Source organism: Notamacropus eugenii, chromosome 3 (genome assembly GCF_028372415.1).
Source record: "Notamacropus eugenii isolate mMacEug1 chromosome 3, mMacEug1.pri_v2, whole genome shotgun sequence".
Lineage (NCBI taxonomy): Eukaryota > Metazoa > Chordata > Mammalia > Diprotodontia > Macropodidae > Notamacropus > Notamacropus eugenii.
In genome coordinates, this window is record NC_092874.1 from 331497731 (window position 1) to 331522737 (window position 25007).

A 25007-nucleotide genomic window follows, 5' to 3' on the forward strand; every position below is an offset into this window, starting at 1 on the left:
GCACATCTAAAAAATAAAGACATGTCAAATGTAAATGAAAGGCTGAAACATTCTGTAATGATTAACAGTAGTGATTATCAAATTCCCACCATCATATAACCTCCCCATCCCAGTGATCCTCAACCCCTAGCTGCCTTTGTACAAACCCCATTTTTTCCTTCCCCACTGCCTACTCCCCTGTTCTCCTTCCCCTCAAATCCTACCCCTCCAATGTTATACTCTAAATCTAACCACCCCTTCCACCATGATCTTTGAAATATGTGTTGTAGAAATAATAAACTTGCCTTCATCTCAAATCTTTTCCTTTCCTACTCCTTTCATCTTGACTCCTTCCTGATGACACACCCTTCTTGGCCAACCTTCCCAGCATTGATTACACTTTCACTCACCTCCCCTACACACACAGGATGTGGGGAAGTTAGAATACAACTTGCTCCCCATTGCCACTTCAAGGCTTTCCCTCCACCTCCATCATGCAGTAACCTTTCCTCCTATGAGATTCACTCAATTCATATTTACTACCCAATCAAAATTCTGCTAACTACTAAACTCCAAAATACTACTCTTCTTTCTTCAATGCGTTCAGTGCATGACTTACAATCATTCTCTTCTCTCCAACTCCTGCCCTCATACTAAGGAATTTCAACATACACTGATCTTCCCTCCAACACCTTACTACCCAGTTCCACAACTTTCTCATTTCACAAGATCCATTCTTCTTCTCCACCTTGGCTGCACATAGAGATGGCCATACTCTTGATCTTACCATCATCCACAAATGCTCCACTTCCATGTTCATGAACTCTGAAATTCCCTTATCTAACCACAGTCTGTCATTATGGCATCTCTCCTTCTACCTTTCAACTCCAAATCCTGTTCTCACTTTGTCATCCAATCCCTTGACTCCTTAGTTCTTTCCCAAGCCACGAGCCCTACATTGATTAGAATCACCTTCCTTCCCCATGTTGACACCTGACTAAATCAGTCCAATTCTACACAGTCCCCTTTGCTTGAATACCTTGTCCCCTTGTCCTATCACCAGTGTTGCCTTTACATGCCTCAGTATCGAATCATGTCCACCATTCATTGCCCTTACTACTACTCACATGCTGTTAAATGAAATGAGAAAAGTACAAAACAGTGCTGACTAGATCCACTACAAATTTGTAATTTAATCTCCACTGGACCATCGTTGCTATAAGGTAATCCTTTCATACCTCCATAATTAACTGACTATTCCACTCTATAGCAGCTCTTTCCAACCTTTTTTTCCTATGGTTTCCTCTTCCCTCCCCATCTCAGGTAAGAACCTTGCTTCATATTTCACTGAAAAAAAATGGAGCTTCCTTTTCTCCCCTCCTCCTCAACTCACATCTCTACAATTTCTTTCTTTACCTGTCTCACATAATAAAATGGTCCTTCTTCTTAGAAGTGACATCACTCCATCCCATCTTTTCCAACAGATTGTCCCCTATATCACCCCAACACTCTCAGTTATGTTCAATCTCTCCTTGTCTACTGGCTACTTCCCTGATGCTTTTAAGCATATCTTTCCCATTCTGAAAAACTTGTTACTTGATCCAACCAAGCCCATTAGCTATCATCCTATATCTCTCTTTTCTTTTGTGGCTAAACTCCTTGAAAAGATCATTTACAGTACATGTCTCCATTTCCTTTCTTTTCATTCTCTTCTTTACTTTTTTCAACCTGTCTTCCTGACTTCATCATTCCAAACTACTACTTTATATAAAGTAGTAGTTTTCTCTAAAGTTACTAGTGATCTCTTAATTGCTAAATCGAATGGCCTTTTCTCAATCTGCAGCCTTTGACACTTTTGATCAGGCTCTTCTCCATACTTTCTTCTCTTTGGGTTTTTGTAAAACAGCTTTCTCCTACTTCTCCCTCTACCTATCTGACCACTCTTTCTTAGTCTCTGAACCTTTATCTGGGGAACACCTGCTAACTGTGGGTGTTCCTCAGGGCTAGGTCCTGGGCCTTCTTATCTTTATGTATCATTTCACTTGATGAACTCATTTGCCTTGTAGGTTCAATTATTATCCTCATGCTGATGATTCTCAAATCTGCTTATCTAGCCTTAACCTCTTTACTGACCTCCTGACTTAGATCTTCAATTTCCTGTTGGACATCTTGAGCTGCATAACCCATAGAAAACTCAAGCTCAACAAGTTCAAAACTGAATTCATTATCTTTCCACTAAACCATCCCATCTTCATAACTTCCCTATTATTGTCAAAGATATCTGACCATCTTGAGGGGGCATAACCAAGATAGTGGAGTAACAGCACATACTTTCTAGAGCACTGCCCCCAAGCCCAGTCAAATACCTGTAAAAAATGACTCTAAACAAATTCTGGAGCTGCATAGCCCACAGAATGATGGAGTGAAGCAAATCTCTAGCCCAAGACAGCCTGAAAGGTCCCTGAGAAGTGTCTATCACACCACAGTGGGGGCAGGGTTTAGTCCAGCTTGGGCCTCACTGGCACAACCAGGAGCCAAGTAGGCCTTGAGAAGACTGAATTTCTCCCACCTGTGGCAGTTCCAGATTTCAAGATCCCAAAACACCAAGGACAAATTGGAAGGTCAGTGGAAAAAGCCTGTGGGATCAGTGCTGGAGAATGGAGTGGTCTGGCCCCAGCCCCAGGTTGATAGAGGGGGGAGGGGGTGGAGGAACCCACAGCAGCCATAGCAGCAGCAGGGGCAGAGACAGGAACTTTCTGGAGCTCTAGGCTCACAAATTGTGGGGGGATTGAGCAGCTGACAGTACCTCCCCCACCCCCACTGGAATCAGAGAACTACCTTGACAAAGAGCTCAAAAGTCAAGTAAATGGCTGAGAAAATGAGCAAAAACTGGAAAAAGAATCAGACTATAGAATCTTACTTTGGTGACAAGGAGGACCAAAGCATGCAAACAGAAGAAAGCAAAGTCAAAGCTCCTCCATCAAAAGCCTCCAAGAAAAATATAAATTGGTCTCAGGCCATGGAAGAGCTCAAAATGAACTTTGAAAATCAAATAAGAGAAGTAGAACAAAAATTGGGAAGAGAAATGAGAGTGATGCAAGAAAATTATGAAAAATATCCCTACCATGATGTGATAGATACTTCTCAGGGACCTTCCAGGCTGTCTTGGGCTAGAGATTTGCTTCATTCCATCATGCTGTGGGTTATGCAGCTCCAGAATTTGTTTAGAGCCATTTTTTACAGGTATTTGACTGGGCTTGGGGGCAGTGCTCTAGAAAGTATGTGCTGTTACTTCAGCATCTTGGTTATATCCCCTCAAGATGGTCAGGTGTCTTTGACAATAATAGGGAAGTTATGAAGATGGGTTGGTTTAGTGGAAAGATAATGAATTCAGTTTTGAACTTGTTGAGCTTGAGTTTTCTATGGGTTATGCAGCTCAAGATGTCCAACAGGAAATTGAAGATCTAAGTCAGGAGGTCAGTAAAGAGGTTAAGGCTAGATAAGTAGATTTAGCTGCTTGTTAAAGGGGACCCAAAAAACTACTGAAGAAAATAACACTATAAAAAATAGACTAACCCAAATGGCCAAAGAGATCCAAAAAACCAATGAGGAAAAGAATGCCCTAAAAAGCAAAATTAACTAGATGGAAAAGGAGATCCAAAAGCTCACTAAAGAAAAAAATTCCGTAAAGATGAGAATGGAGCAGATGGAAGCTAATGACTTTATGAAAAATCAAGAAATCATAAAACAAAACCAAAGGAATGAAAAAATAGCAGACAATGTGAAATATCTCATAGGAAAAACAACTGACCTGGAAAACAGATTCAGGAGAGGCAGTTTAAAAATTATTGGACTACCTGAAAGTCATGATCAAAAAGAGGGCCTAGATATCATCTTTCATGAAATTATCAAGGAGAACTGCCCTGACATTCTAGAACCAGAGGGTAAAATAAATATTGAAAGAATCCACCGATCACCTCCTGAAAGAGATCCAGAAAGAAAAACTCCTAGGAATATTATAGCCAAAGTCCATAACTCCCAGGTCAAGGAGAAAATATTGCAAGAAACCAGAAAGAAACAATTTGAGTATTGTGGAAATACAATCAGGACAACACAAGATCTAGCAGCTTCTACCTTAAGGGATTAAAGGGCTTGGAATATGATATTCCAGACTTCAGAGGAACTAGGATTAAAACCAAGAACATCTATCCAGCAAAACTTGAGTATAATACTTCAGGGGAAAAAATGGTCATTCAATGAAATAGAGGACTTTCAAGCATTCTTGTTGAAAAGACCAGAGCTGAATCGAAAATTTGAATTTCAAAGACAAGAATCAAGAGAAGCATGAAAAGGTGAACAGGAAAGAGAAATCATAAGGGACTTACTAAAGTTGAACTGTTTACCTTCCTATATGGAAAGATAATATTTGTAACTCTTGAGACTTTTCTTAGTATTTGGGTAGTTGGAGGGATTATATACATATAGACAGAGGGCCTAGGGTGAGTTGAATAGGAAGGGATGATATCTAAAAAAATAAAATTAAGGGGTGAGAGAGGAATATATTGGGAGGAGAAAGGGAGAAATGGAATGGGGCAAATTATCTCTCATAAAAGAGGCAAGAAAAAGTTATTTCAACAGAGGGGAGGTTAGAGGGGAAAAGTGAAACTTACTCTTATCACATTTGTATTAAGGAGGGAATAACATGCACACTCAGCTTGGTATGAAAATCTATCTTACACTATAGGAAAGTAGGGGAGAAGGGTATAAATGGGGTATGATGGGGATAATAGAAGGGAGAGCAAATAGGAGGAGGGGGTAATTAGAAGTAAACACTTTTCTGGAGGGACAAGGACTAAAGAGAGAATAGAATAAGTGGGGGGCAGGATAGGATGGAGGGAAATATAGTTAGTCTTTCACAACATGACTTTTATGGAAGTTTTTTGCATAACTACACATGTATAACCTATATTGAATTGCTTACCTTCTCAGTGGGGATGGGTGGGGAGGGAGGAAGGGAAAGAAGTTGGAACTCAAAGTTTTACAAACAAATGTTAATTGTTTTTATGTGCAACTGGGAAATAAGACATACAGGTAATAGGGTATAGAAATCTATCTTGCCCTACAAGAAAATAGAGGAGATGGGGATAAGGGAAGGGAGCAGTAGGATAGAAGGGAGGACAGATTGGAAGAAGGAATAATCAGAATGCACTGTGTCTTAGGGTGAAGATGAAGATGGAAGAGGAGAGATGGGGAAAAAATGGAACTCAAAATCTTGTAGAAACTAAATAAATTTATTAAAACAAAACAAACAAAAAAAGAAACAAAAACAAAGCAAAACAAAAAAATACCTGACCATTCTCCCAGGTATCCAAGTTTACAACCTAGATATCATCCTTGACTCTTCTTACTCCATCTCATCCTCCCATATCCAATCTATTGGTGAGGGCTGTTGGTTTTACCTTTGTAACATCTTTCCTATAGGCCTCATTGTCTATTCTGACCCTGCAACCACCCTGGTGCAAGATCTCATCATCTCAAGCCTGACTATTGCAATATGCTGCCTGTTGGTCTGCTTTCCATAAGTTTCTCTCCCACTCTAGCACTCCTCTACTCAGATGCAAAAATGATGCTCCTGGCTCTGGCAATGTCACCTTCCCCCCTACTCAAAAATTCCAGGGGATCATAAATAAAATCTCTAGACATTGAAAGCCCTTCACAAACTTCCACCCAAAAAATACTTTTTCTATCTCCTTACACATTACACCATCTCAGGTACTCTGCAATTCAGTAGCCTCCTTGCTGTTCTCCAAACTCTCAAATCTCGACATTTTCACTGTCCCCTATGCCTCAAATGTTTTCCCTCCCTTTCTGTGAGAAGAGTAGACTAGCCAGCCTCTGATGCCAGTCTCCTGCTTCCCCTCCTAGCAGAAAGTAAAATCTGTCTCCCTTGGACAAGGGTGGACAGAGGAGACTAAAATATCTATTCATGCCTCCTCATGAGCCACATCTAAATAGATTCATGTGGACACACACAATCAACATGAGAAACAACATATAATACCATACCTTACATTTATATATGTAACCCTGGGCAAGTCACTTAACCTCTTATTGCTCTAGGCAACTCTCTAAGGCTATAAATCACTGAGAAGTTGTAAGCCAGCATTGGTTGAAAATGTTTCAACCTATGCCGACCAATATCCCACCTTCCTGGGTTACCCATAAAATACCAATGATACCCACAAAATTGTAGATCCAGTCCCCATCCTTAGCATTATGTGTGTGTGCATGGGTGTGTGTAGATATATGTGTGTATGTATGTATGTAGGGATATAGACATGTGTGTGTGCTATACACATATGTGTGTGTTGTTTCCCGAGATACAATGTAAACTCCTTCAGGGATAATGCTTGTTAATTGATTGATCTACCCACCAAATAATAACCATAATTCCACATAACATTTTACACTAAAATGTGAAAACTATCAGAAAAACATGTTGCCATTTCTGATGCCTTGGCACAGCATTAAAAAGTTCCAGATTTTTAATGAAGGTCAGATTCCTCCATAACAGGAAAACATTTGTCATAAACACTGCACAAATATTTATAGGTCTAAGCTGCCAGCAAGCATCCTCCCCTTTTTCTCCTCTCTTACTCGGAACTGAATCTACCAAGAAAAGCACAACAGGAAAATAGCAAATGAAACAAAACAAAACCCAAAACTGTAAGATGAGAAGTGCTCACACCTCTTCAACTCTAAAACCCTTCAAATCAGACCAAGTAAACACACTGTAAGGATAAAGTCTTAGGAAAAAATTCCTAGATCTTTTCCAGTCATGGGAGAGGTTGGGTTTTTTGAAGAGGATTTGTTCTCCTTGTTTTGGGAGGAATCGTAGTACATTAGAGTTGGAAGGAACATTACAGGTCAACTATTCAACCCTTTCATACTGGAAATAAAGAGACTCAGAGAGATTTTTACTCAGAGCATGTATCTGATCATAATAAAACCAAAACTAGAGCTCAAGTCTCTTGATTCTTGATCAGGTACTCTTTTAAATCTATCAATGAATGAGCATTTATTAAGGGTCTATTATGTCCAGGCACCGTGCTAAGCATTGGGGATATACCAATGAAAGTGGAACAATCCCTTCACTAATTGATTCTGCTTTTCAAATGTTCTGACCCACTTCTTCAATCAAAACTTTTCTTGGGTAGATTTATTCTCAGTGGGGCACTGGGCCAGAAGTAAATTATGCTATATACTTCCTGTTCCAGTCTCAAAAAATTTATACTAGTTAAACCAAGTTAAAATGAATGTCCAGGGAAGCCACTTGGAGAAAAGGTGAAACCTCAAAAAAAAGGTAGCCTTGAAAGGTAGCCACAGAAAGAAGGAAGGGCAAAGGTGAGGGCTCAGGATGCGTGCATCAGCTTCAGGTCTTTTTCAGCACCAGCTAGCCAAGTCAGCTCCATGGCTACCAAAAGCAAGTGAGGAAAAAAACAAGAAAGAGAGAGAGAAAAGAGGAAAGAAAGAAAGAAAATAGCTTAGACCATGATATTGGCGAATGCCTTTTCCCAGAGGCAGGTCAGAATTTGCTCTCATTAGCGCTTTCCCCTTCAGGCCACATCTTGTCTAAATTAGTTTTTAAACCATTTAGCAAAGAACCAAATGTGTTTTACCAAACACTTTTCCCCTTGATTTTTAAATCCATGTGTTATTTCAGGGAAAATTAAAACCATATGTCTTTGATATATTTGCACTTAAATATTTCATCATGAAGTTTTGTCAAAACTTTTTATGTCTTTGGAGTTTTTCTTTTTCAAGGGGTCCCTCTTTCTCTGAAGCCGGAAGTTCTGTTTTGTCAAGATTTTAAAAAAGTAAAACATTAAAAAAAAGTTCCATTTCAGTCCCAAAGTCCAACACAGGCAAGCATGAAATAGACCCAGAACTTGGCAAATGGCATGTCTTCCCCTGCCTCGGGAAAGGTAGAGAATAGCATTGGCTATTGTCAAACCATTTCCCTCAATGCTTATTTCAGTTTCCATTTTCAGACCTAAGCCATAAAACCTAGCTGCTCACGGAGAATCTGGATTACTGATCTGGTCACACTACAAAATTTGCTCCTAAAATTTAAGAAAACCATGACAAACCAAAAGCAATAAATACAAGGGGAATCCATTTGCCAGATTAAGGATTTTCTTAAAGCCCCAAACCTCAAAGTAAAATGTAGCTTAGAGAATATAACCCATCAGGGAAGTTCAGCCAAAGTCACTCACAGGGAGGCTCCCAGAAGGAGTTTGAAATGAATTCTTAATAATCTAGCCATGTCAGAACTCTGAATCTCAATAGATGTGCTGAGCTAGTTAAATCTTCTAGATAGGTTGTTTCTAACCATATTGTAGGGTAGACATGATATCTTAGATCTCTTGTCTATCTTCTCTATAGCATCTATCTCAGGACCCCACAAATGAAGTGGCCCAAAATTTCTTGAGTGAATAAATCACTCAAAAGGGTTCATTACAATGAAATGTTTAAATCCTTGGAGTAAATCTCCAAGGGAGCAATCCCAAACGTTTCAGTGTGCCACATCTTTGACCCTTATTATGAATATATTGATATTATTCTGAAATACTTAATATTATTACTTGTTATGGATATTCATTGTTATGGATAGGCAACATCATTCACATAAATATTTGGCTGAACAAAAGGATGGGCTAGTCATGTTGCATTTGTGGGTGATGACTGATGGACAGCCTATGACTATGAAATGTGAAGCATCTGTGAAATGTCAAAACATGAGGAAGGCACTCTGCACCTTGGGTAGCAAAAGAACCTTAAGAATTGACGATGAAACACATCTCTCTCTCCCTCAGTAGGCATATGTGGGACTAGGGACAAGGACTGTGGTATCTACAATCAAATAAGAAAGATGATTATAATATTTTCTGTAGCAAGAAATTTTACTGGACCTTCCAAAATTCTTGAGTTACACTTGACATCTGCAAATATACAATGCAAGTACCGTGATGAATGTCAATACTCAAAACAGAACAAGTGCTTTTCCTGTCAGAAGTAATCATCACATGGTACTGTTTATATGGAATCCACATTAGCAGCTACAAGAAACAGAGCATGATGAATAGCTTTGCTTGACAGGATGCTTCACTAAGTAAATGTCTCGAATATATGAAGAGCATATTACATACATACTTTATAATAGTGCATATGCACCCACAGCACACAGAGCAATGATAAGAAATAGCAAAAATAGATATTTAATAATGTTAATAATAATAAATAGCAATCAGTATCAATCAATAATAACAGTTTTAAAAGAGCTATAAAATGACATACAAATACTCATTAGCCTTATACACAAGTAAACAAGAGTAAAACAAAGTATAGTTAACAGACCAATGTAGTACAATATACACAGGATATCGGCACATAAGCTGTTGTTTGTACTTCATTTTCAGAAGACGAATGACATCATGGGTGATGTTTTAACTCTTGTGTGAATTGGATTTAAGTGAGACAGAGTTATGCAAAGTCCTCAGCCTCACTCTTTCTTCTAGAGTCATCAAATTCCAGTGGCAGGACAAAATTCAAGATGACTGGTAATGGCCCTGCAAAGCAGTGGATGACTTTGCATCTTTGATGTCTGACCAAGATCTAACTACTTCACTGTACCTATTTCAACTACCTTCACAGTCACTGGACCAACTGTTCTCATTTGCCCATTCCACTGGAGAAAGTGTTCACGTACTTGTGATAGAGACTGCACTAACTCATCAACAACTCTGAGACTTATCAGTAACCCTCAACTTGGTTTAGCCCATCTGCTGAGATAGTTTACTGGGCTGTGACCACTGCACATACTGTAGCTACTTGGAGCCACAGGTGAGAGGGCATGCAAGGAAATACAAATAAACATCAGAGTAATAAACACTACTAAAACAATCTAGTACCTCAGGTTCAAGATTGGAATTCAATGAAATACTCAAAGAATATTTGACTATCTAAAAAAGGAGGTTTGTTTAGCAATGGCAGAAGGACATTAAGAGAAGGAAAAGGACATTTCACAAGGATTCAACCTTACGTCAACTAAACACAGCTTTCTGTACCTCTTTGTCAAAAAGGATTGGCCACTGGCATGCTCTCTGGTAGAAATTCCAAACTTTCAGCTACGCTTTAATTTGGTGATGACCCAGATCCTTGGGTATGACGTACAGCTTTCATTCCTTCCTTAGGTCTCATAAAAACTTTGATATTTTGCCTTTAGGATGGAACATCTGTGTCCATGTTCATTTTTCCTGGCTGAAAGAGTATGCTGAATTCATAGCTGACTGGTAAGGCTACCCATCTCTCACAAGCAGCATCTAACTTGATCAAAGTACATCCACAGGTTTTTGTCAGGCCAAAATAGAAATTTCATTCTATATACAAAGTCTTTGAACTTCTTAGTGACACCTTACTTCAAAGCTAAGAACACTAATTCATGCATGGAATTGTTAACTTCACTGTCACAAGTGAAGCTGGCCTCTGGTGACTGTCATTCTCTTAGTCCAGGACTGCTCCCAAATTCAGAAAGCTAGCTTCTGGGTGTAGTAGAAAAGGCTTGTTTGGGTCTGCATAAGCCACCACTGGCATATGGATGAAGTAGTTGACCAAATCTGTGAAAACTTATTCTCATTTGCCTGTCTGTTGATCTTTAAATGGGTTAATAGGTTTTAGAGGAATTTGACCTTTCTTGCACTCCTATGCTCATTCTCTTTAATCATGTATGCATGACCGAGGTCATTCAGTTTTTTAACAGTTGCAGCACAGTCCTTATAGAAGGAAATCCAAATCCCAGAAAAGTCCTTAGGTCTCAATGGTTCTTTGGACATGAATAATTTTATAGCGTTTCTATCTTCTCTGGATCAGTGATCATGCCTTGATATGACATATAAAAGCTACATACTTGGCAAAAACTCTGTAAAAATGGTTTGTGTTAGTTGACAGATTCACACCAGTTTCCTCCAGTTGATCCAATATGCTCATCAGTCTCTCAAGTTTTTTCATTGTCTTTTGAAAGACAATATGGTCATCAAGATACTCCATTGCTTTCAGGTAAGTCATGTGTCTTACTACTTTTTCCCTCAGCCAGGTGCAGCTGAGATTCTCTGAGACATGAGCTCGAACTAGTAAAACCCAAACTAGTAAAAACCCAGAGGTGAAAGTAGTTTTCTCTTTGCCTTTCTCTGCCATGGGAAACTAATCATGTCCACTGAATATCCAACACTGAGAACCATTGGCTGTGTAACATGCAATGCTGAGGCCACTGACCATCAGGTTGAAGTCAATCCCTCCTCAGTTGAACTTCCAACTGAAGGAGAGGTTTTGAGGGCCATTAGGCTCCTTTCATGTGGCAAAGCACCTGGTGCTGATTCTATTGCAGCTGAAATTTACAATGTAGGGGGACTATTGCTCATAAAAAAGCTGACTAAAATTTTCCAGGTTATACAGCAAGTGGAAGTTATCCCCCAGGAGTTCAAGGATGCCTCTAGTTGTCCAGGAATTAGGATACAATGCTGTCAGGACGTATAGGTCTTTTGGTCAAATACACTTTTCACAGATGTGGTGACATACAGACAGACAGAAACAAAGAGAGGTGATAGGGAGAGAGAGACAAAGACAGACAGAGAGAGAGAGAGAGAGAAACATGGTTTTCCACTCAATTATCATTCATTCATGACTCGGAGGAAGCCTGCTACACTATATAGAAACCTATATATTACAAACACCTGCTTCAAGAAGGTAACAGAAGTGCTGGATGTGGGAAGTACCAAATGAAATCAAGCAAAAAGGAAGCTGATTATGTTCTTTCAGACAGGAAATGACTGGATACCAAAGCTGGAATAATTTTTGAATCAGCTATTCAAGTACAATCATACCATCAACTTATTGATGCCATGTGTTTTTATATAACAGTAATTTTTATATAACGGTTATATAAAGTACATTGTCATCCAACGTACTTTTCCTTAGAAGAACAAATAAAATTATTTAAGGACTAGCCAACACCATAAATACATTTGACATTATGTGACATTCTCCATTTTTTGTCCTCCATCTTTCTACCAAAATAATGCAAGGTTATTTCTTTCCTCATCCCTTTTGAGAAAGTCTTCCGTATTTCTCTTAAGCAAAGTTTGTATTCCATATCACTTAAGGTAAAATAAAATCAGAATATGGTATACAATTAAGGCATCTCCAACCTGATCTATTTAAGTAAAAATCAGTGGGCTAATTTAAAATAATTTTCATTGTATTGTTATAGAGAAAAGTTTATTAGATGACAATAATATACAGAAATAATTGCTATGTAAAAAGATGTGGCATCAATAATAGAGCTTATTGGGGGGTGGAGCCAAGATGACAGAGGTAAGTCAGGGACTTACTTGAGCTCTCCCCCACATCCCTTCAAATTCCTGTACACAAAATGATTCTAAGCAAATTCTAGAATAGCAGAACCCATAAAATGACAGAGTGAAACAAATTTCCAGCCCAAGACAACCTAGCAGCTGTGGTAGTGTCCAGAATTCTCAACCCACAAACACCAAAGACAACTTGGAAGGTCAACAGGAAAGGTTTGTCCTGACCTGGATGAGAGAGGAGCATGGTCCAGCCTCAGCCCTGGTGCAGTGGCTATAGCAGCAGTAGTGGAGGATGCTTCAAGATCTCTCTGCCCACAGATGGGGGAGATTGAGTGGCTGATCAGAGAATTGTAGGCACTGAGGCAAGATTTTCTTGCTTTGCCTATGCTTGGATCACAGTCCTACATGTTAGACTGGGGAGAGGAGGAGTATTGGTGTTTCAGAGTTTGTGACAATGGTAGAGAAGGAATCTTCCTCATAATTCCAAGGCAGAAAAGAATGTATGTGGTCACTCATAGACCACAGCATAGGCCAAGAGAGGAGTAAACACCTCTGCTTTGATGATACAACCTTGGAAGAATTGAAAATTTACAGGTCTCTATAAGTATCTCTGAAAACAGTTGCACAAAACCCCTAAAACTTGGGACAGTATACTCTCCACACTGTAAGAAGAGCCCTACCAAAACAAAGAGTTAAAAAGTCAAGTAACTGACTGGGAAAATGAGCAAACAACAGAAAAAAGTCAGACTATAGAATCTTACTTTGGTGACAAAGAAGATAACACATACAAGCAGAAGGCAACAAAATCAAAGGTCCTGCATCTAAAGGCTTCAAGAAAAATATGAATTGGTCTCAGAGCAGGGGAGAGATCAAAAAGGATTTTGAAAACCAAGTAATAGAAGTAGAAGAAAAATTGGGAAGAGAAATGAGAATGATGCAAGAAAATCATGAAAAACAAGTCCATAGTTTGCTAACAAAGACCCCCAAAAATATTGAAGAAAATAACACCTTAAAAAACAGACTGACCCAAATGGCAAAAGAGATTCAAAAAGCCAGTGAGGACAAGAATGCCTTAAAAAGTAGAATTGACCAAATGGAAAAGGAAGTCCAAAATTGTACTGAAGAAACTCTTTCCTTAAAAATTAGAATTGAGCAGATGGAAGCTAATGACTCTATGAGAAATCAAAAAATTATTAAAAACAAAACCAAAAGAATGAAAATATAGAAAACAATGTGAAATGTTTCATTGGAAAAGCAATTGATCTGGAAAATAGATGCAGGAGAAATAATTTAAAAATTATTGAACTACCTGAAAACTATGATCAAAAAAAAAAAGTAAAGGAACTTGGATATCATCTTTCAAGAAATTATCGAGGAAAATTGCCCTGATATTCTAGAACTGGAGGGTAAAATAGAAATGGAAAGAATCCACTGGTCACCTCCTGAAAGAGATTCCAAAAGAAAAACTTCTAGAAACATTATGGCCAATTTTCAGAGTTCCCAGATCAAAGAGGAAATATTGTAAGCAGCCAGAAAGAAGAAATCCAAGTATTGTGAAAATACAATCAGGATAACACAAGGTTTAGCATATTCTATATTGAAGGACTGGAGAGTTTGGAATATGATATTCCAGAAGTCAAAGGAGCTAGGATTAAAACCAAGAATCACCTACCAGCAAAACTGAGTATAACCTTTCAGGTGAAAGAAATAGATATTCAATGAAACAGAGAACTTTCAAGGCATTCTTGATGAGAGCACTAGAGTTGAATAGAAAATCTCACTTTCAAATACAAGACTCAAGAGAAGCATGAAAAGATAAACAGGTAAGAGAAATATAAGGGACTTATTAAAGTTGAACTATTTACATTCCTACTTGGAAAGATGATATTTATAACTTTTATAAGACCTTTCCCAGTATTAGGATAGTTGGAAGGAATATATGTATGTATGTATGTATGTATGTATGTATGTATGGGGGTGTGTGCATATGTGTGTATGTATATGTGTATGTACGTGTATATATTCATATGTGCATATATGTGTGTGTGTATATATATATATATATATATATATATATATATACACACACAAATATATACAGAGGACACAGGGTGAATTGAATATGAAGGGATAATATCTAAAAAATAAATTAAGGGTTAAGAGAAGAATATACTGGGAGAAGGAGAAAGGGAGAGGTAGAATGGGATAAATTATCTCACATAAAAGATGCAAGAAAAACCTTTTATGGTGAAGGAGAACAGCAGGGAGATGAGAGGAAATGATTGAACCTTACTCTTATCAGGTTTGGCTTAAGGAGGGAATAACATACACACCCAATTGGGTATGGAAATCTATCTTACCCTATAGGAAAGTAGGGTGGAGGGGGATACAAGAGGTGGGGAGATAATGGAAGGGAGGACAGATTAGGGGAGGGGATAATCAGAAGCAAACACTTTTGAGGAGGTACAGGGTGAAAGAGAATAAAATAAACAGGGAGTAGGATAGAGGAGAAGGAGATAGAGTTAGTCTTTTACAACATGACTATTATGGAAATGTTTTGCATGACTATACATGTACAACCTATAACAAATTGCTTGCCTTCTCAATAAGGGTGAGTGGGGAGGGAGGAAGAGAGAGAATGAGAAACTCAGAGTTTTCAAAACAAATGTTAAAAATTGTTTTTACACGTAACTGGGAAATAAGATATATAGGCAATAGGGTATAGAAATCTATCTTTACAGGAAAATAGAAGGGGAAGGGGATAAGAGAAAGGGTTGTGTGTGATAGAAGGGAGGTCAGATTGGGGGAAGGGGTAATCAGAATTCACGCCATCTTGGGGTGGGGGGAGGGAAGAGATAGGGAGAAAATTTGAAACTCAAAATCTTATGAAGGTGAATGTTGAAAACTAAAAATAAATAAATTAATTAAAATAATAGAACTAATTCTTTAAAATTGAAATAACTTAGGGATCCTACTGGGCAGCTAGGTGGCACAGTGGATAAAGCACTGGGCTTGGAATCAGCAACACTCATCTTCATGAGTTCAGATCCAGCCTCAGACCTCATTAGCTGTGTGACCCTGGACAAGTCACTTAACTGTGTTTCAGTTTCCTCATCTGGAGAATGAAATGGCAAATCACTCCAGCATTATTGCCAAGAAAACCCTAAAATGGGGTCATCAAGTGTTAGACATGAGTCAATAACAAGAAATCCTAAAGTAAAGAAAAATTTTAATTTCATTATTACTGAGATTTGGTGGAATGAGACACAGTTAGGGAAAGTGATGAAGGGTATTTGTGTGGGAATCAAGCAGAAATAATATCTTTGTAGGGATATATTACAGGCCCACATGGGGGCAGCTAGGTCATGTAGTAGATAGAGCACTAGGCTTGGAGTCAGAAAGACCTGAGTTCAAATCCAGATTTAGACATTTACTAGCTGTGTGATCCATCACGTCTTTTAACCCTATTTGCCTCAATTTCTTCATTTGTAAAATGGGCTGGAGAAGGAAATGATAAACCATTCCGGTATCTTTGCCAAGAAAACTGCAAAATGGGGTCATCAGGAGTTGGATACAGCTAAAATGACTAAATAGAAACAACAGGCCGCATGGTCAGAAGGAGGAATTAAATGAAAACTTTGGGAAGCAAACAACGAAAGAAACATTATATTAGACTGATGGAGAATTTCAACTATGCATACATCCATTGATGTTCTCTCTGCCAAAAGCACAAAGACTAACTACAGTAACTTATTGGCTTCTATTGATTATAAATTTATCTTTCAAAATGTGTGTGTGTGTGTGTGTGTGTGTGTGTGTGTGTGTGTGTGTGTGTGTGTAGGTAGGTAGGTAGTAGGTAGGTAGGTAGGTACTATAAAGAAAGCTTCTGTTACCAATTTGAATCTCACCAAAGAGTAATTATCTGCTGAGGGAAAAAAATAGAAATCTTGGGAAATGGGAGGGAATTAACTGGAAGGAATTAACCACTATATCTTAAATTTATGATGAAGAAGACAGGAAAACTGGGCATAGTCTGACTTGCTGTCTAGCTTTGGTGAGAATAGATTGTAAATGTTCAGAGAAAGAATATATGGAATCCCATGGCTCAGATACACAGGGGAAGATGGACTCATAAAGACATAATGCCCTCAGGAATGAAATTCTGAAAAGAAATGATCCTAAGGATATGGGGGTAAGAAGGAATTTTCTAAGGACACTGCTGGAAGCATTGGATTTACTGACCAAATTAGATTTGAAAAATACATATATAGAGACTAAAAGGAAGGGCGGGCTCTTTAGTCTCCCAAACATATGTGTCTAACCATATTAATCTCCTGCTCAAAGTTCTTCAGTGGATCCCTATTGGTTTCCTTGATAAAACGCAAATTCTTAAGCTGGAATTTAAAAAAAAAAACAGCTGAGGATGAAAACATGGTATGATTTTCTCAGAACAAAATTAGGCACACTATAACTCAGAATGAACTGAGGCTAGCAAGGAGTAATAAGAAGTTTTCTTTTTCAGTTCTAGGGGAAGGAAAGAAGGATCAAAGAATATACAAGGTCATTTCATGGGTAGGATAAGACTACAGTAAGATAGGAAGGAGAAAATACAAAACTACTCAACTTTTATTTTGTTAGGTTTCTAGTGAGATGGAGAATTATATTTGGACCAGGAAAAATGGAACACAAGTGGCTAATAGAGAACTGAAAGTCAAGGTATATAGGGAGGTAGAAGGAAAGCACTCACTTGCCCTTGATGAGTTCAAGCCACAATTCCCATACTGAATCCAAGAGAAGTGGCAGCTATGATTGATGAGCCATTATCAATGGTCTTTGAAGGATTGTGGAAAATGAGAAAAGTGACCTGGGACTGAAGAATAGCTGTCCTGCTGCTGTTTAAGGGGAGAAGGGAAGAAAAATACACTATAGACTTAGATTGCTGCCAAAATTCTAGAACATATTATTGAAAGTTTGGTTAGTTAGCCTCTAAAGGAGGAAATGGTAAGTCTTATTCTCCAGACTTCTCTTTGCTATCTACATGTTCACCCAATCAACTTAGCTTGTTTCATCTAAAAACCTCCACCCTGAGGGGTTGCTATTCTGATTGGTTAATGCCTCATCTGAGTCACTATGTCCAGTCATGCTGACTATCAACTTTATTCACCTTTCTCCCTAACCATCTTCTTTCAACTAGTTTGCCACCAACACTCTTCAGGCTTTCCTTTCCTCTCCATCTTCACTTTCCAATTATGAAATCATTTTCAAATCCATTACAGCACTGCAGCTGGAAAGGATGTGCCAAGATACTCCCTCAAAGTCTAACCAAAATGTCTTTCCCTGGATGTCAAGATCATTTGTGTCTTATCTCACCTTTCACAATGTAAACTCCTCAAACTCAGGAAATGTCTTCACTTTTTTATTTATATCCCCAGTGCTTAACAGAGTCATCGGCACATAGTAATTATTTAATGAATGTTTTGTAGTTATGCCTTCATTCTCAGCATCACTTTTTCAAGGTTAGGTTATGCCTATCTGCTGAATAGGTAGCTCAGCTGACAGATTAAGCTAGACAGCTTGTTTGACTGCTGAGTCTCCTCACAAGGTCCAATGTCTCACCTACTAGGAATTAATTCAGTATACGTCACAGTGGGCAGCTGTAGTCTTCACTGCATTGAGTCTCAGTTTCAAGTGAGTGGTACTATGCTCTTTTAGCAGGTGTGCTAGTGTGTTCATTCAGAAATGGCATAATCTTTGGGTCAAGGATTGACAGAAACCTCTCCAGGTCTTCTCCCTTAAATGCTCAGCTCTTGTATTTGTAATCTTCTAGGCAGGAAATGGGAAATACATAGCTTCTCCTATCCAACAACTTTTCTTAGTTCAGATCTGAATTTTCGTGGTGAGGGACTTCACCCTAACTTACGGCAATCACTCAGTACACTTTCCAAGTACCTATTGAGTTTGTGCAAATGAGTCGTTGGGGAAAATGGAACTGAAGCAGCATATTCCTGGGGGGACAAATTTAATAATGCTGCTGCCATTAATCCACTTCAAGCCTCTGGTCCCTACAAAATGCAGAATGTTTTATGCCTAAAAAGGTTTCAAATTGATATTTCATTGCCTGTATATTTTACCTTTAAAAACTTAAACTTTGTTGAAGTCGAAATGGGCTGCACCTTTAGAGTTGTGTGGACTCAAAACTTGTATGAACAGATCCAGCAGTAGTTATTACTAGCAAGTTAACCAGAAGGGAACAAATCAGGACTCTATCCTTGGCCCAGTGCCATTTAATATTTTTATTGATGAATTGGATAAAAACATAGCACATACATATCAAATTTAAAGATATCACACAGCTCAGATCAGATGTTGTGTTGTTGTGTTCATCCTTAATTGCCAAAGAAGACCATGCCATCAGAGAAATGATGACATGACTTGCACTTGACTTTGTTTTGAGTGAGGGGGCGCTGTGCAAGGTCACTAGCCTCACTTCTCTTCCAGAGCCATCTGAATCCAGTGACCAGATACTCATCAGGATGACTGGAGATGACCCAGAATGCAATAGGAGACCTTGGCCCCATTAGGCCAAGTTCTTTCAGGAACTCCACAACTCTGATCAATACGAAGACTTTATGAATCCAAAAAAAATCTTGATAGGATAGACAGACTATTGGGCCAAATTAAGTAAGATGAAGTCTCCTAGATATTAAAGTATCATAGTTGAGCTCAAAAAAAAAAAAAAATGGCAATAGAACAGGAAAAGAGTCATGTTTAAATTTGAAAAATATCTGGAAATTGTAACAGACTGCACCCTTGATGAGTCAATAGTTTGATGTAACAGTCAAAAAAGTTCATGTATTATGTGACCTTAGGCTCCATTGAGAAAAAGAGTGTTCAGCTTTCCTCTGCTCATGTCCTATCACATCTCAAGTACAAGATTTGGTTCTTCCTATCACATTTCAGCAAAAACACTAATAAGTTAGTAAGTGCCCAGAGGAAAGCAACTACTACAGTGAAAGGTCTTAAGGTCATAGTATATGAAGATTAATTTCAAGAACTAGCAACATCTAATTTGGGGAAAAGAAGACTCAAGTGGGACATAATAGCTACCTTCAAATGTCTGAAAGGCAATTATAAGGAACCTTGGACTTGTTTTGTTTCACTCCAAAAGGTAGAACTAGGAAAATAATGGATAGAAGATAAAAAGAGTCAGATAAAGATTCAACAAATAAAAAACCATCCAATTTTAGTAATATTCAAAAGTAGAATGGTCTTCAGTAGGCAATAGGTTTCATTATAAATCTTCAAGCTCAATCTGGACAACTACTTGTTCATGTTGTAGAGGGAATTCTTGTTCTTGTATAAGTTGACCCAGATAGCTTCTGAGGGCCCTTTCAAATCTGAGATTCTTTGATTCCATGAAATAAGCTCTTGTTTCATTCAAAGTTCCAATAAAAATCAATATCATTGTAGTTGATACTCTTTAGAGACACTTGAAATGAGATGGGATGGGAAGGGAAGGGATAGGATGGGAAGGTATGGCATGGGATGGGATGATGGATGAAATGGAAAAGAATTTATTCAGTACTTAGAGTACAACAGATATTGTGATGAGCTCTGGGACTACAAATAGCAGTGTGAGAAAGCCCCTGCTCTCAAACTCAGTGTCTAAGGAAAATGACACATAAGAAATCTCAACTGCAGGATGGATGTAAAACCTGCTAGCATTCAGTGACAAAGCTGATGGCAAGGCCCATGAGTCTTCAGCTTGCATTATTAGGATAGAAGATCCTGGTGGGATCTGGGGGAAGTACTGGGGTCAGCATTCTGAACGAGGCCACTAGGGGAAGGAGATGCATGAAAATTCTGGTGTTAGAATGTAATGGTGATGCTTGAATGAATGAGGCTGGGCTCACTCAGGGAAGAGGGAGCAGGAACATCCGAAAAGGGTTGTCTGGTGGCTTGGTTGGGCTCTTCTCTTTGGTGATCTTTAGTCAGGCATACATCACGCTAGGTTTGTTGGGGGGAAAGGACAGAGCAATCCGTATGAAAGGTGTTCCAAAAGCTATTGTAGCTCAATACTCCACTAAGACTTTTGAGCCACCCTGTATAAGAACTAAGAGGCACATTCTCCCTCCTTGGGAAAAAAAGGTCAAGTTACTCATGGCAAGTCCATAAAAATATTTCCAAGGACATGTAAAAGCAAGTTCAAAAGATTGTTGCATAAACTACGAAAATAAGTGTGAAGTATTTAGGAAACAGATTCACACCTTATAGACTAAGACTTCAGTCATCTTTCCTAGTCCCAATTCACTAGTTAAAAGAGCACTCTCATTGCCATACTTCATTGTGTGCTGTATTTTGAGATGGAGTGAACCCTATTTCATTCTATATTGTTTCAGAGCTAAGTACAGAGAAAAGTCAAAGGACTTGACTATGTGGCCCTGCTTTGAGTTACAATCTCAGCTGTAAAGGGAGAGGGCTGGAATAGATGACATCTAAGTCTCTTTCAGTTATCTTATAGGAGAAAAAAATTCTTTGTGGAAACCCAGGCCCCTTTAATCTCTCTCTCTCTCTCTCTCCCTCCCTCTCTCCCTCCCTCCCTCTCTCCCTCCCTCTCTCTCTGTCTCTGTCTCTGTCTCTCTCTCTGTCTCTCTGTCTCTGTCTCTGTCTCTCTGTCTTTGTCTCTCTCTGTCTCTCTCTCTTTCTCTGTCTGTCTCTCTCTCTCCTATGCAAACTATGCAGCTCCATCTTAGCAATCTATTATAGAAATAAAAGATTATTAAAAGATGAAATAAAAGATGAAAATCAATGCTTTTTGTTGTTAGCGTCTTTGATGGAAGAAAATGTTGAAACGATTCAATGAAAAGGAAGTTTGGAATTAGGTATCAATTTTTTATTTCTCCTTTCTCTTTCTGTTCCACTTTAATCATTCTCTTTTTAACATTTCCAACCTGCAAACTTGTTGCATGTTCCTGATGGTTGCGCCCAGTCAGCTAGCCCATCCTCCAAAACACCAATGAGAGCTCACTTTTAAACAAGTAAAGCACACATGATAAATTAAAACAGTGCTCCTTTGTTTGGGGCAGAGTAGTTAGTCACCGTCGTCATCTTAATTGCGTGATGATGTCACCTTGCAACCTCAGTGGAAGGCCCGGAGGCTTAATCACCAGGAGTCCCAAAAGGCATGCTGGTAATGGGTAATTAGTGTTACTTCAGAAGTTATATAGCTCACCCGCTTCTCACTACAGGGAGAAAGAATGCTCAGCATCATCACTACAGAAGTTACAGATTAACAAGCAATAAGAATCTCCTTTTCTAGGTAAGGTAGAAATCAGACTGAAATCTGAATAGGGGATGCCTTCAGACACTAAGAACAAACTAATGGAAAGCAGGAGGAAACAAACCATCATGTTTCAATATTGCCCCCTCCATGTCACTCTCCAGCTTAGGATGGGAAACAAATGTTTCGAAAGAAAATCAAATGCCTCTCAGTTTCTAGCCATGTGTCTGAAAGATTGACCCATTTTTTTTTTTCCGGAAGAAGCATTTAATGCACCCCTAATCCAGATGCAGACTTTTACCAGAATTTTGCTGTAGCTAGCTGAGCTGCCTTTGTTTTCCTTTCAAGACATTTTATTGTGTTTTACCACAGAAGAATTATTTTGTAAGTTGAAAGACAGTATGGGACACTGTAAAAAACAAAAGAATGAAAATCAGGAGACCTGGGTTTTTGCTCTGTAATTTACTAGCTTTTCCATCTCAGACAGATCAATTCACTTTTGGGGATCTCCACTCCAGTGAAAGCATTGCACTAGAACAACACAACAAACTCAGGTAGAAACCAATCCCAACTGCTAGCATATCAAGCTTACAAATTAGCATTATCTAAGTTATATTATATTTTAAATTTATTTTGTTAAACATTTCCCAATTACATTTTTAATCTGGTTTGGGACCTCACTCCGGAGTTTTGCAGGATTCATGTTCAGTATCTCTGGATTAAATTTCCCAAGTTCCAATCCACTTCTAATATTCCATGACTGAACAAAGTCTTATTTTTCTACCCTAGGTCTTAAGCATACAATGCTTTCTCATTGTCCAGTATGGTGACAGGGCATTGGCATACATTACCCTCTCCTTGTTCTCCTACCTGTCCAACTACTTCTCTGGTTCATTTTCTTCATCATCTCCCAACTATTAAATGTGGGTATGCTCATAAGAAATTGTCATGGACCTGGCTTTCTTGTCTTTGTGATCTCATCTGCTCATATGTCATTTCTGCCTATATATGTTGATGCACACACCTCAACTCAAATCTTACATCACCCACTGCCCACTGGACATCTTCACTTAGTTGTGCCATCAGCATTTTAAACTCATCATATCCAAGATGGAACTCGTTATTCAAACACACACACACACACACATACACACACACACACACACATCCCTCTTCTCCATACTTCCAACGTCACCACTTATGTTGATAATATCACCATTGCTTCCAATTATCCAGGTTTGCTATCTGGGAGTTATCTTTTAATCTTCCCTCCCCCTCATCCCCCATATCCAATCATTAGCTAAATCTTAAAGTCTCCACAACATCTCTCATATCCCTCTCCACATCTCCACTCCCACATGGGTCCTTATCACATCTTGTCTGGACTATTAAAATGGCCTCCTATTCACTCTTTCCTCTTTTCCAGTCTATCGTCCAATTCATTTCAACAAACATTCAATATGCTCTACTTAATTTAATCAAATATACTAAAGCACTGTTCAAGGCATTGGGGATAAAATGTCAAAAATAAAAAATAGTCATTACCCTCAGAGAGTCTATAGTTGAAATGAGGGAAACAATTGATCCAAGTAGGGCAGCTTGGTGGCACATGACTCGAGCCTGGAGTCAGGAAGTCCTGAGTTCAAATACAGCCTGAGATATTTACTAGCTATATGACCCTAGCCAAGTGACCTCACCCTATTTGTTTCAGTTTCTTCATCTGTAAAAGGAGCTAGAGAAGGAAGTGACAAACCACTCCAGTATCTTTGCCAAGAAACCCCAAATGGGTCACAAAGAGTCAGACATGACTGAAACAACAGAATACTAGCATGGACACAAAAATAGTACAGAATATGTATAAATGGTGTCCAGGATGAAGGACATTAGCAACCAGTGGCATTAGGTTAGACATCCTGTGAAAGATGGCACTCAAGTTGAGATTTCAATGAAACTAGGGATTCCATATGGCAAAGGAGAGAAGAGAGTCCATTCATGCATAGAGGACATCCTCCATGTTCAAAGATGCAGAGATGGGAGATGGACTATGGTAGAGAAGGAAAAGAAGGTCGGTTTGTGATGTTTAAGGGAGAGTAATATACAATAATTCTGAAAGGGAAGACTGGAGACACATTGTAAAGAATTTCAAAAACAAATGAAGGGGTTTGCATTTTATACTAGGGGCAAAAAGAAACCACTAGAATTTCTTAAGGGAGTGGGAGATCTGATGTGGTCAGATCTATTAGGTAGATCTAATAGGAAAATCAATCTGGCAGCTGAGTGGAAGATTTATAAGGGGAGTCACTGCACAAAGCCGTCAGATTAATATTCCTAAAATACAAGTCTGACCGTGTCACTTCCTTGTAAAAATCTTTGATTTTTGGTCCTTTTGGTCCTCTTTTTTCATTTTAAAGACCAAGGTCAAGCACTACTTCAGTCAAATGTGTGAGTGTCATAAATGTGACATTAGTTGTATCCTCCTTATGTTACCAGTGCAGTAGAGCACACTATCGCCTCTAGGATGAAACACACATTTGTTCAATCTGGCATTAATGACCTCCGTCTATCATTGCTTCACTCTGTGTTCCAGCCAAGTTGGCCTGTTAAGTATTCCTAGAACTCAATACTCACCTCCTAACCCTGAGTCTTTGCCCAAGCCGTCCTCTCATGCAACCCATCCTTACCTCTTCTTAGAAGCCCAGCCTTTCTTCAAAGCCCAGCTCAGGCGTCACCTTCTGCAAGAAGCTTTTCCTAATCTCCCAAAGGTTGTGTTTTTTCCCTATTCAAACTAGATGTTCATTTAACTGTGTGCACACATGTTGACAGCTGGAGGAAGGAATTGCTTCCCTTTTGGCACTGGCTCTGGGATCATGGAGCATGACTTCAGATCCCACCCCTTCCACTTTAATAGCTATGTCCCTTTGACCAAATCAGTTAACCTCTTGGGGCCTTAGTTTTCCCATGTGTAAAATGAGGTGTTCAAGTAGGTGGGCTGTAACATCCCTTGTACAATTATCCTTTCCACATCATGACTTTCCCCATCGTGGTTTCCATATATCATGAAAACATATAAGAAATCATGTGGAAATTTTGGGGAAGCCGCAGACAACACATTAAGGTCAGCAAATGACACAGAAAAAGTTTAGAAACTCAAAAATGCATGAACTATATGTATAGTATTGAATATATTTTATAACATATATAAATATATTTTATATAACATATTTTATCTTTCCGTACAGTAAATACACACAATTTCTTTTTTTTTATTTAACTTTTAACATTCATTTTCACAAAATTTTGGGTTACAAATTTTCTCCCCTTTTATT